The following is an 11,975-nucleotide window of genomic DNA, read 5'->3' as shown; positions in this document are numbered from 1 at the left end:
AAATATTAAGTAGGATGCAAGGACTGGCACCTAATTTTCACCAGCTTTTCAATAGGCTCCAAAATGTTTTGAAGTATTACAGATATGACTTTCTCAACTGAAAAGGAAAAGGAAGTCTCATCCTTTAACTTCTCATCACTTCTGGGTGTCTCAGATGTGATTGCTGAAAGATTGCCTGTGACTATATTTAGATAACTGTGAAGATCAAATGGTCTAAATGCTATGAAGTGTGGCTTGCTTGGGTTTTTAATCTAGTAATCTGGCAACTGGGACAAAAGCATCGTTTAATTTAAAACTCAAAATGTTATGATCTGGTTCTCAGAATTATTAAAAATATTCAGCTGTCACTGAAGAAAAGCCCAGTTTAAAGGGTCATGGAGCAGGAGGGGTGATGTCCCTTTACAATATGTTATCAAACTTGGCTTCTTCTCACTTCAGAGTGTACTAAACACATCCTTCATCTTTAAAATAAAGTTCATAAAATCATAGGGGGAAAAAAAGCAACCTTCAAGTTTCACAGTTCTTTTCTCATGGCATCACTTGAAAGAGTGTTTTTGTTTCAGAAGAGATTATATTATTTTCTAAAAATTACTTCAACTCCTACAGTACCCTAAATACTCAGTTCCCATAGGATAATATCAACACAAGAAAACAAAATGTTTTAATTTAGAATTTTCTACACTCCTGAAGATTTCTCAAAACACCATGGCTTTTCTCCACACACTTGGATTACATGTTAAAAATGTTATATTAATATGAAATTTCAATACAGAAAAAATTAGTCTGTTACTTTTCAGAGCCTGCTACCTTTGAGATTTCTCTCTTTCAAATGCTGTTAATGGCCTTAAGGATATTCTAAATAATTTCATTTATTGTAATACATTTTTTGTTGTTCTCTTCTGTTTTATTACAATCTCAGATTTCCATGGGGATTGCCTTGGGTATAGCAAAACATGTTTCTCCATCAGTGCTGCAGAGAACTGTCACTTGCTACTGACAAGTTTCTTTGCTGAGTCATAACTGGAATATCCACATGGGATGTCTGAGATTAACATAAGAAAGTTATTATAAAGAAGCTAAACTTAGAAGTTGTCTAGAAGTGTCTTGTTGGTTCAAATGAAGTAAATTTTACTGATTTTTAGAGGGGCATTACTTCAGAAAAGTCTCTAGCTAGAACAACCCATTAATTCCAAGCCAAAGCCACAAATAAAGCTCCCATTTAAAAGTAATGGACTTTATTTTTGGATAACAGTTAACCCAACAGTATATTCACCAAAAAAAAAAAAAAAAAAAAAGTGCAATAGAAAGCCTTACTGGTATATTTTAATAAAACTAAGCATGCACATAGTACCTATGCAGGATTAAAGCATACATCGCTGTAGCTGAGAGGTTTATGTTTCATTTCAAGCATTAATGTAATAGTTGTGTTTTGACACCTCTGCATTCTACACAAGTATATTATTTGATTCAGATTTTTACATTAAGATACAAACTGTACAAAAGACTGTTCAAACGCTTAATGAGCTCAGTTTGATGCATCTTTCCTTCTGAAAAATAACTAGAATAATGCAAACACCAATGAGAATTTTGTCAAGAATGTATTGTAAGAACTTTTATTCCAAGACTTGTCTAGAAAGGACATTATAGATTTTTCTCAAAGTGGAGAGCAAAGTTGGCTACAATCACACAATCATTCTCTGGTTTACTACTTTTGGTATCATACAGTTGGATTCTTTAGAGATACCACTACAAAAACAAAACCACACATGCAGCTTAAACACAAAGAGTTTCACTGTTATTTTAAAAAAGGAAAAAAAATTAAATATAAATCTCAGTGCTTGTGTGTATTTGTAAACATCCCAGCCAAAATTCTGATGTCAGTAATGGCCAAATCCATGCTATTGTTTCAGATCTACTTGAAACTATATTCCAGACAGTATCATTAAGAACTAGTTCTAGTAGAATTCCCATGCAAACACATCCAGCTGAAAAGCTACCATTGAAAATATGCCAGAAACTGCAAGGAGTAAGGTGCTAAGCAGAATTATAAATAAATAAACAAGCCCAAAAACAGATCCAAAGAGGTAGGAAGATTTTAACACATTCTATTTCCTAGATGCTAGTTCAGCATTGGCAGTAGAATGATCCTTTTACTTGCAAGTCAAGTGAACTGCAGAGAAGACAAGGTTTATTCTCAGACTTTACAATTAGCTATTTCAAGTTCGAAGGTAATGCTCTGTGCAAGCTTGGCTCCATGGGTTTCTATTAACAGTATTGAGAAGAAAAACTGTCTTTATCTGTGAAACTTCAGAAGCAGCTTTCTGAACTCTCATTTTAGTAACAGCCCATGACCTTGGCCAGCACAAAAGACTCAGTTTATGGGAGAAATTAGACACCTCTAAAAGTAGTAACAACTCACATCTCAGTGTAAATACGAAGTAAGAAATAAAATAATTTCATAAACAGCTTTGCAATCTGAGCCGAAACTTTTATTTATGTTGTCCATCTCACTGGCTTCAGTTGTTTCAGAATCCAGTTTGTAGGGTTCTGCACATGAAAGTTAATGTATACTGGGGCACTGGAGGCAGATTTTGATAGAGATGGGGATATATGAGGAAAAAATAATCCTTTTCTCCTCATTAATCCATGACAGCAAAGAATCAAGAGTCTTATTAAATTGAATTTGGAATTTTTGATAAAACCAGGTTAAATCCAAGCCAAATTTAAAAACATAAAAATATATAGTTCAAGGTAAAATTTTTAAAATATGAAAACTTAGTGGTGTTACATTAGCTTCCTTCATGTGACTTATTAAGTGTTCAAATGAAAAGAGATGTGCACAAATATTTTTACTTTATCAATTAATTCCAGTAAGTTTTTTAAAGGCCTGTGAAGAAAACCTTGTAACACAAATGTTACTGCCACACTACTAAATATAAGAGACATGGGACTCCTCTTAGTAACCAAGCAGCAGAGCACAACTTAGTATATACCTACATGGCTCACTGTCCTCTGCTCAAAATATCTCAAAACAGCCGCAGCCCAGCCTCATGCTGGAAACAACTCACAAGAACTGTGCCCAGGCAGCAGCTGGAAGAGTGCTAGCTGGCAGGAACCAAACATGCTGATGAGCAGTGTAAGCACTGATCCTCCAAGGCCATTCCTTTCTTTAGCAGCAAAGGCATAATTGAAGAGTCTTTGCAGCATCCAGTGTTAGTGCAAGACTCTAGATAACACTAATACAATCCATGCAATGAGTTGAGAATAATGTCCATTAGCAGCTTATTCATCTACTTACTGTCTCAAAGCTACTTGATGTTTAAAAAAATATACCAAATTACATTTTACTAGTTTTTATTAGATGTTCTTTTGGCACAGTCAAAACCCAGATGATTATATATTTTAATTTTTAAATGCACTTATTTGATGGAGAGTCTTTTAATCTTTTCACTTTTAATCAGTCATTCTATATTATTCGCTCCAGATGGAATTTTTAAAATTCATAATTAGCATGAAATAAGCTCTCCATAACTGAATAGAATTTAAGTGAAAATTGAAGTTCAGTAGGAGGGTTTTGAAGAATAAGCAGTGAACTTAGAGGACTGGCATTGCATTATTTCTGACAGTCTCCTAAACTAAGTCTAGAACACTGCTATAGGTCAAGCATTCACTTAATTAGGAATTAAACAAACGAGGGAAAGGGGGCAAGAAGGCAGGTGACAAACCAAAAGCTGCCAAAATATCCATAATCAGAAAATTTTGGCCAACAAGTTGCTTTTGCCATCCTCTGTTAAAATGACTTGGATGACTTATCACTGAGTATTCACATTTAAATCAGCAGTGGGGAGATCAATAAAAAGTAACACAGTCATGGAAAAGCTAAATATTTTCCTTTTTGTCTCCCTGTGAAGAGCAGCCATTTGAAAATACTACATAGCACTGGCAGCAGTAACTTTTAGCATGTCACAAGAAGGTCAATATAAGGTACTAACTTTATAATTCTTTGCATAAGAGATGAGATATTGAAGCAGCTTTTTGTTAATTTGCTATTATCCTCATTATAGCTTTATCTGACATGAGGGATCAATATTTCTGAACATTACACTACTCCTGAACAGACAGAAGGACATACTGTTTATTTGGCTACCTAGTGATTTCTGACAAAAGAAGCTATCAATTATATTATGATATGAAAAGCAGTGCCAACTAAAAAGACTCAACAGAGCATGACAATGTGGTTACTTATGAGCTGATTATTCAGTAGCAATCAAGATATGAAACCTAGAGAATATTTAATCTTAGGCTGGCTCTGTAGCAATCTCTGCTTCTTTTAACCTTGCAGACTAACTTGTCACTGATTTCAAATATTCGTTTACAAGGTGGTGCAGGATTCCCCACAATCTACTTGATTTCAGCTGCCAGCAGCTAAAGCCTTTGGCAAAAAATACCCATTTAAGCAAATAAAAGAGCAAAGCAGGAGATGCAATTACATTACTTTCCTATAGTTAGTTATGTTCTTGCCCAGTATGTCCATTATTGTCCAGAAGATTTTGCAAGCACCATTACCCTAGATCCTTTAAAATTTGTCTGTGATGCAAGGTTAAATATCTCAAATGCATTAAATTTAGTTTCAAACTACCTCATCATTATTACACATGCATCACTATTACAGACACTCAACTGTGCATCTATAGTTGAAAGTAAATTTTGGCTTTACAGCAAATATCAGGTGCAGAAAACTGATCTGAGTCCAAAAGTGGGATCATCTGGATCCTGCTGGAGTCATCTGGATCCCTTTGTCCAGCCAGGAGCAGACATTAAAATGAAAGGATGTTTTGCAAATATATGCTTTTCCCTACTGCCCCATCCCTTGCAATAAAAACCATGTTCACTCAGCAGCTCAGCCAGACAGAATATTCTGAAGTGACTTGAAAAAGAAACCTTAATGTACATAAAGCAAAAGAAAAGAGACAGGATGAAACAGCCTAATACATGTGATATTACTTTTAGGAGTGAGACCATCTGTATTGCAATACTTCCCTTAATATCAAGTCTTTCCTTTGCATCTCTTGTGATATTTGAAGATCTTTTAATACATTTATGATATATAATGAGCTGCATCTCATGCATTCTAAAATATGCTACAAAGACCAATTAAGGCTTCCTACATATGGAAAAAGTGTAAAATTTAATTAAGATATCTGTCTTTAGAGTATAGAAATTGCATGAGGAGTCAATACAATGGACATCATCTGTTTTGTTTCTTAGCTTGAGACTATCATCCACTCAAAATGGGACAGACAGAATCACAGAAAGCCTTCATGATGGAGTAATAAATTACTTCTGCTATATAGAAGATGCTAAGAGATGAAAGCTTTTTAGATCAGGATGAGACATACTGAATTTGAGATGGGAAAAGGCAGAGTAAGAGACTAAGGATGGAAAAAGTCTCCAGCACTGTAAAGAAACTAAGGCATTTCTGAGTGGAACAGGAAGGAAATGCAATCCAGTTCTTCCTGGTGGACTACACCCCATAGGAACACACAGGCTTTGCTGGAATACAAAAGACATTAAACCTTTGCCATTAAAGGCAAATCCAGATACAGGAGACAGGACAGACAAAGTTATTTATAAAACTTTTTTGATTTTTTTCCTAAGATTCTATTTTAAAATTAACTATCAAATTTTTCCTCCCAGTAAAACCTTTCCTAAAATTTATAGAATTGTACAATCCAGGGTGGAAGGGCCACATGTTTTGGGAATCCTCACTGTAAGGAAAAATAAATCCACCTCACTTCAAAGTATAAACATGGATTCTCAGTCAGAAAAAAAACCCAAATGAAACAACATAAGCATAAGATTCAGATGCTTTAACTTGATGCTTGATTCAGTTGAACTAAAACTTAAACTCACTAGCTATGTTTTCCAAATATCTTGGAGGAAAACTCCTGTTAAAGAAATATCAGAATCATTAGGTCTTGAACTTAATGCAGTAAGGTCACTTTTCTTGTAAAAGGAATAGACACAGTTATTAAGCAAGATTTCCTTATTCTTGGGAAAAGGTTATTTTCCCCCTTTAATAGCATCATAACAGAAATTTTTATTACCTATTACCTACTGTGTCAGTCACACATAATTTAATGCAAGCTTTCCTGTTTTGGTCTGAGAACTCTCTATTTGGCCATGATTCTTACCAAACTGAGCAGAAGAGTGAGCAAGGATCCACTGTTGTTTCACTATAATTTTACAGTGTGGGAGCAGATGCAATGCTGTACTTTACAACTTCTTTCTCTTACAGAACCTTTTGCTGGAACACATTTACAACTTTGGCTCAAACTGCCAGATTTATTATTTCAACAATCAAAGCATGCTTTTGGAAAGGCTAAAGGAAAGTGGTCAAGGGTTTTTTTTTTTTTTAATTATAGCATAGTCTTACAATGCTTTGCAAGTTTACACTTTTAACACATAAATAAAAATCAAGTGTTATAAAATGCATAAATTTTTGAATGGATCTCCAAAGCGGACAACAAGGGGCACAGGGATATTTTAATATAAAGGCATTGCTCTTTGTAACACAGCAGAATTCAGTATGGTATCTTAGAAAAAGAGAAGAATCTTCCTAATCAATTATGAGGCAAATTTTCCACAGATATGCTGTCTGCTACAATCACCATTATTAAAGTTTATCTACACTACTTAAAAATAATATTTACCATGGTTTTTTTGCTGTTAGCCCTTATGCTATGAAACCAGAAAAAATAAGTAGCTACAGAAATGCACAGGAGCAGCCTTCACTCTTGTTCTTTTGTCAACACAGTGACAGCTAACCACGTGCAGAAAACCTGATTGCAAATTGTTATATCTGTATGTCTTGGAATCACAGCAGGAGTTTTTGTTAAGGCAAGAGCTGTTCAAAAACACAGATTTCAGAATTTTTTTCTGTCATATTTCTTATTTTAGACAGCAATTAACAGAGCTGCCAAACAAATTAGAATATACATTCCTTGGACAAACAAGTGCAAACTTTGGGTTTTGCTAGCTTCTAATAAGGTTATTACAAAAAACATAAAAACAAACAAAAAATCAGCCCACTTGTGAGCTTCTCAGCAACTGGTTTTCCTCAGTTTGAGAGCCACCAAGTTTGAGTTTCCTCAGTTTGAGAGTCTAAACTACATAGATACATTTTTTGCTGTCCTGTTTTTTTGTCTGAAGTTCTTGTCTAGTACTTTGGCAAAACATCTGGCAAGAGAGGCAAAACGTGTTTGTTGGTGACTAAAAGAAACACTCCCCAAAGTGCCACGCTTGTTTCTGCAGAGATCAGGCAGGTTTTGCCAATCTGCTAATTGTTTCCACCAGGCCTTCACTTCTGGTTGCCACAGCCCTCTGACCCTTTCCATTGATAGGAAGTTCATTCTGTGGATTTCATGCATTCCTTCTTTTTTCCTGTCTCATATCTGAAGGACAACAGAAGCAGAGCAGCTAGGACATTAACGGCACGCTAATTAGAACAGCAGGAAGGAAAGTGGCGCCACAGTCCACAAAGAACAAAAAGATGAGCGGAAAAAAAATCCTGGTGAAACACTTCTTCCTCTTCTTAGCACTGAACTACAGAAGGTAACCACAAAAGTACTTGTTTATTACAACCCACATGGCATACTGGATGTAGGTGCTGCTGGAGAGCAGTGTCTCAAGATTTGGCAAAGATAGTCTTGACCAAGGGCATCAATAAATTCTAACTATACTAAAATGTACTTGGGATGATCTGGAATCAGGGAAAAAATAATCATCCACACTGTTGTTTCACAGAGCCTCTATCCAAATATGTAAAATCTCTCCTGTTTCTCTTTTCTCAAGATGGGAATTAATGACTCTTTAAAGGTACAAAATCTGACAAACAACAAAGCCAAAAAAATAACTTGCAACAAATGAGGTAGCCAATTCACTTGCAGTGAAGACTTTATTATACATATGAAGTAATTTTAACAGCAATGACATTTGTAGATGGGTGTCTTTCCTCATTTACCTGTAACAGTACATTCTGACTTTTTGATAGTCAAAAAATTTTCAAATCCAGTAGGTGCATGTGGTATATTTTTATAATTCTCTTTGGACTTTATGTCAGAGTCGAGGGGTTTAAAAATAAACAAAAGGCTTACAACTGCCACTTTTAAGTTCCTATGTACAGTTGTCACTGCAATCCTTTTTATACATCATTGTAAATCATATATAATCATTTTATACATTGTATGTAAATTTCATTATCGAGATGATACCAACACATCTCTTATCTCTTCTTTCACTTTCACTGATGCTTTCATATTGAAATATTTCTTTTTGTTCTTTCTTTATACCACCAGTAACATTTCTATTGCATATTTGTATTGTCCTTTAGCCTGAAACAGTCTAATGTAATTTCTGTTCAACCATACAACTCTACAGAGAAGCCATGTCATTCTTTCCAGACTAAAGCCTTGACGGAAAAGATAAAGTACATCATGAGCTACCTAGAGACTTTCACTTCCTCAGAGTGGTACTAAATCTAACTAATTTTTAACAAAATAACTTTATTCAAGATCAACTTTGTAAGTGATAATAAATGAAGGGCAGTAGTTGGCATACGAGAAAGCAGACATGTTTTTCAAAGACCCTGAAAATAACCAGATGCTAAAAAAATGACCCTACAGAAACCTCATTAAGTTTAACAAACAGAGAATTCTACATTTAGAAGCAACAGAACAGACTGAAGAGCAGCACTGTAGAAAAGGACCCTGGAGACTTGGTGGACCAAAAGCTGAGTGTGGGTCTATACATGGCTTTGCAGCAAGGACAGTCATACTCAACTGCCTTAGGAAGAACATCCAGTCAATGGGATTCATCCCCATTCAGACTGCATTTGGAGTGCCCACACATGGAGTTTCAGTCAAGGAAATCATTGGCTTTCTGCTGCAGGTCCAGGGCTCACCCTAGTGGAAAGCATCTGTGAAGATGCATGAAGTCAGCTTCCTCTCAGAAATGCATAGTGATAGAATGAGAGGCAAAACACAAACTGTGACATAGAAAACTCCAATCAGGATTCAGCTAAAAATTTTTAAGCTTAAGACTACTCAAAAATTGAACAGGAGTCCAGAGCAGCAGTGTTATTTCCATCCTTGGAGATGTTCAGCATTCAACTGGAGAGAGCATCAAACAACCCAATAAAATTTGACCCTGTTTGGCAGTTTCCAACTTAAATTATCCTATGAATACTAAGGAAATGTCTAAAATCAAATCACTCTCTGTAGTCTCATATGAATGAAATCTAACATATAAATACAGGTAGAAACCTTTGGTTAAAAACAGTAATTAATTGTAGTGAGGAGAAAAAAAATCAAGTTACCCAATTTGTGTCAAACATCTGGATGCATGATAATCCTACTTTTGATGCCATTTAGCAATTTTCCAGATATTTTCTAAAGTCTGCATTTTAGTTTCTACTATCTTCTTTCACAGACCTACAAGGTGTTTTCCTTTTAATGAAACAGCTAGATGGGGGAAAAAAGTCTCATTTAATGAAAACTTCAAAAATACATTGAAGGTCCAGGGGGGAAAAATGAAACAACTGCATAGTTTCCCAACTGCATATATTTTTTTAATTCCAAAAATGTATATGTGTGTCCCTGTGTACCTGTGACAGATGCCAGGAGAGGGAAGTACAGAATTTTTATCCTACTGCTATAGTCCCAAATCTGGCTTCTAAACATTGTCTTATTGGTATTTGTATTTTCTGTGAGTGCTGACTGGTTGCCTATTTGTCTAAAATGGCAAAAGTCCTCATTAAAAGAACCTGGAATTGTAAATTTTACCACCAGGGCAACAGTTACTCATAGGCAATCGATTTCTAACTCTAATAATCTTGTTTTTTTTCAGATAGCATTGGGAAACAACCAACCCTGATTTCTCAACTGTGTTTTGAATTTTTAATACCCTGGACTCTAGTTTAAGATAGAGTACCTTCAGGGGATAATTTAATTTATTCAACTCATACCAATTTTAATGGTAAACTGTTTTCTCCTGCTTTTTAACAACCAAATCAAGGGTGTAAATCAGACACTTAGCATCTTTTCCTAGTCAGGGATGGAAGATTATCACCCCAAACAATGATTCCTCCTCTTATAAAGAGATACTTATCCAAGAGCTGCCAGACATTGCTGAAGAGGAAACCTAGATGAGTAGAGCTTCTCAGAGAGAACATTAAATGATCACACATTCTCTGGGCCTCCCTGGAGGGAGGACATGCAAGGTAATACTTGCCTGAACTTGTGTTGGGGCAAAAATTGGATACCATCCCTCCCACTGACAACAAACACTCCTATACCATACCACAATCTCAGTGGACCCATTAAAGAGAATGTTCCATGAGGGTTTTAATGTAGATTAGTTTTCCCTTACATCTGAAGTAGTTAAATCCTACTGCAAATATCTGATTTTCATCTAAATAACTTCATACTATTTTTCAATGTCATAACAGCCTCATACCACTCTTCAAGTTACTGTTAATAAATAGAAGCAAGAGCTAAAAAACTAAACTGTCCTTTTTTTCTTTAGAAAAATCTTTTCACTTATAAACCAAAGCCTTAACTACAGAGTATTTCAACATCCACCTATACCCACTCTACCTAACAACATAGAGGTGTAAAGCCAGGAGCTGTATATTAATTTAACAAATACATCTAGCTTTTTACTATTCAGATTAATACATATGCCTATATAAAACTGATAATTTTTGCATATGTTCTTTAGTCCAATTCTCTCAAAAGTTTATCTATGGCTCTGAAAAAAAATTTTACATGCATTAGATACTAGGCTGAGTAACTACAACTGACCCTGATAAGTAAGAGCAGTGTCAAAAGTTCCTGTCCTTTGCTTTTCAGTTTTGCAGCTCTGAAAACTAAAATTTACATATAATCATCAGAAAGTGTTATATACCATCAACAACATCCAGCAAATACTTGCTATTGCTCCTATTTTTCTAGTTCTATGCAGCAAAATCTAATCTTTATTAGATAACTACTCTGGGACTATTCAATTAGTTGGGAGTAATTTTACTCGAATAAGCACAAAAAAAGCAGGAAAATTTATTTCTAAAGCCCTCAGAAAGTTAAGATGAAAAAGCAAAGTTAAAATGCTTAAAGTTCTACAAAAGACTTTTAAAAATTACTAAAGTAAATTACATGTCTACTTATCACTGAAATTCACTGAATTTAGGAATCTTTTTCCCACCCATTAAAAAAGCCAAATGTGCAGTCCCCTACAAAGGCATCAGCTTTCAGAAAAAATTAACAGCTTTCATGAAATGAAAACAGCTGCTGTCTACTTTTGAAGTACTTTCTCAAGTTCAAAAAATTGACTAAGCAAAGGCCTAAATGAGGATTTTTTTTCTCATTCTTATGAGGAACCCAAATGTCCCTACTTCTATGCTGTCCATGTGTATTTGGAACAGATTTACAGAACAGTGGGAAAAGATTATTTGAAATCATGTGAAGATCAGATTTAGCTTTTACAAATTGGGTATATATTCTCTATCTCTATATTTTAACAAAGCTAAAAACTGTATTTCAAGTTGACACCTGAAAGCAGACAAGAGGGAGCAGAAATAGGGAACTATCAGGTTTCTTGTCCCTCATCCTTCCCCTTTTTATTTTTTCTGATATATGGGTGATTTTTCATCTGTCAGTACTGTATTCTGGCTGTAAGGCTCTGTCAAGGGCTGCCATCCAACTCTCTAAGCAAAGGTCATCAGTGGCAGGGATTGGGAAGTATTAGAGAGCTTACAAGGAGACAGAGATAATGACAAAAATCCAGTGTTTTAAGCCCCCTTCCATACCCCTCCCACAAAATCCTCATAATGAACTTTCTGTGCTACGAGATTTTGGGGGCTTTTTTAATCAACACTCCCTTGTAAGTTTCACTGAAAATATATTATATATTCCAGTACA

This window comes from Lonchura striata, chromosome 2, assembly GCF_050655825.1.
Source record: "Lonchura striata isolate lonStrDom1 chromosome 2, ASM5065582v1, whole genome shotgun sequence".
Taxonomy (NCBI): domain Eukaryota; kingdom Metazoa; phylum Chordata; class Aves; order Passeriformes; family Estrildidae; genus Lonchura; species Lonchura striata.
The sequence above is the reverse complement of the archived record's forward strand: the minus strand, read 5'-3'. Positions refer to the sequence as shown.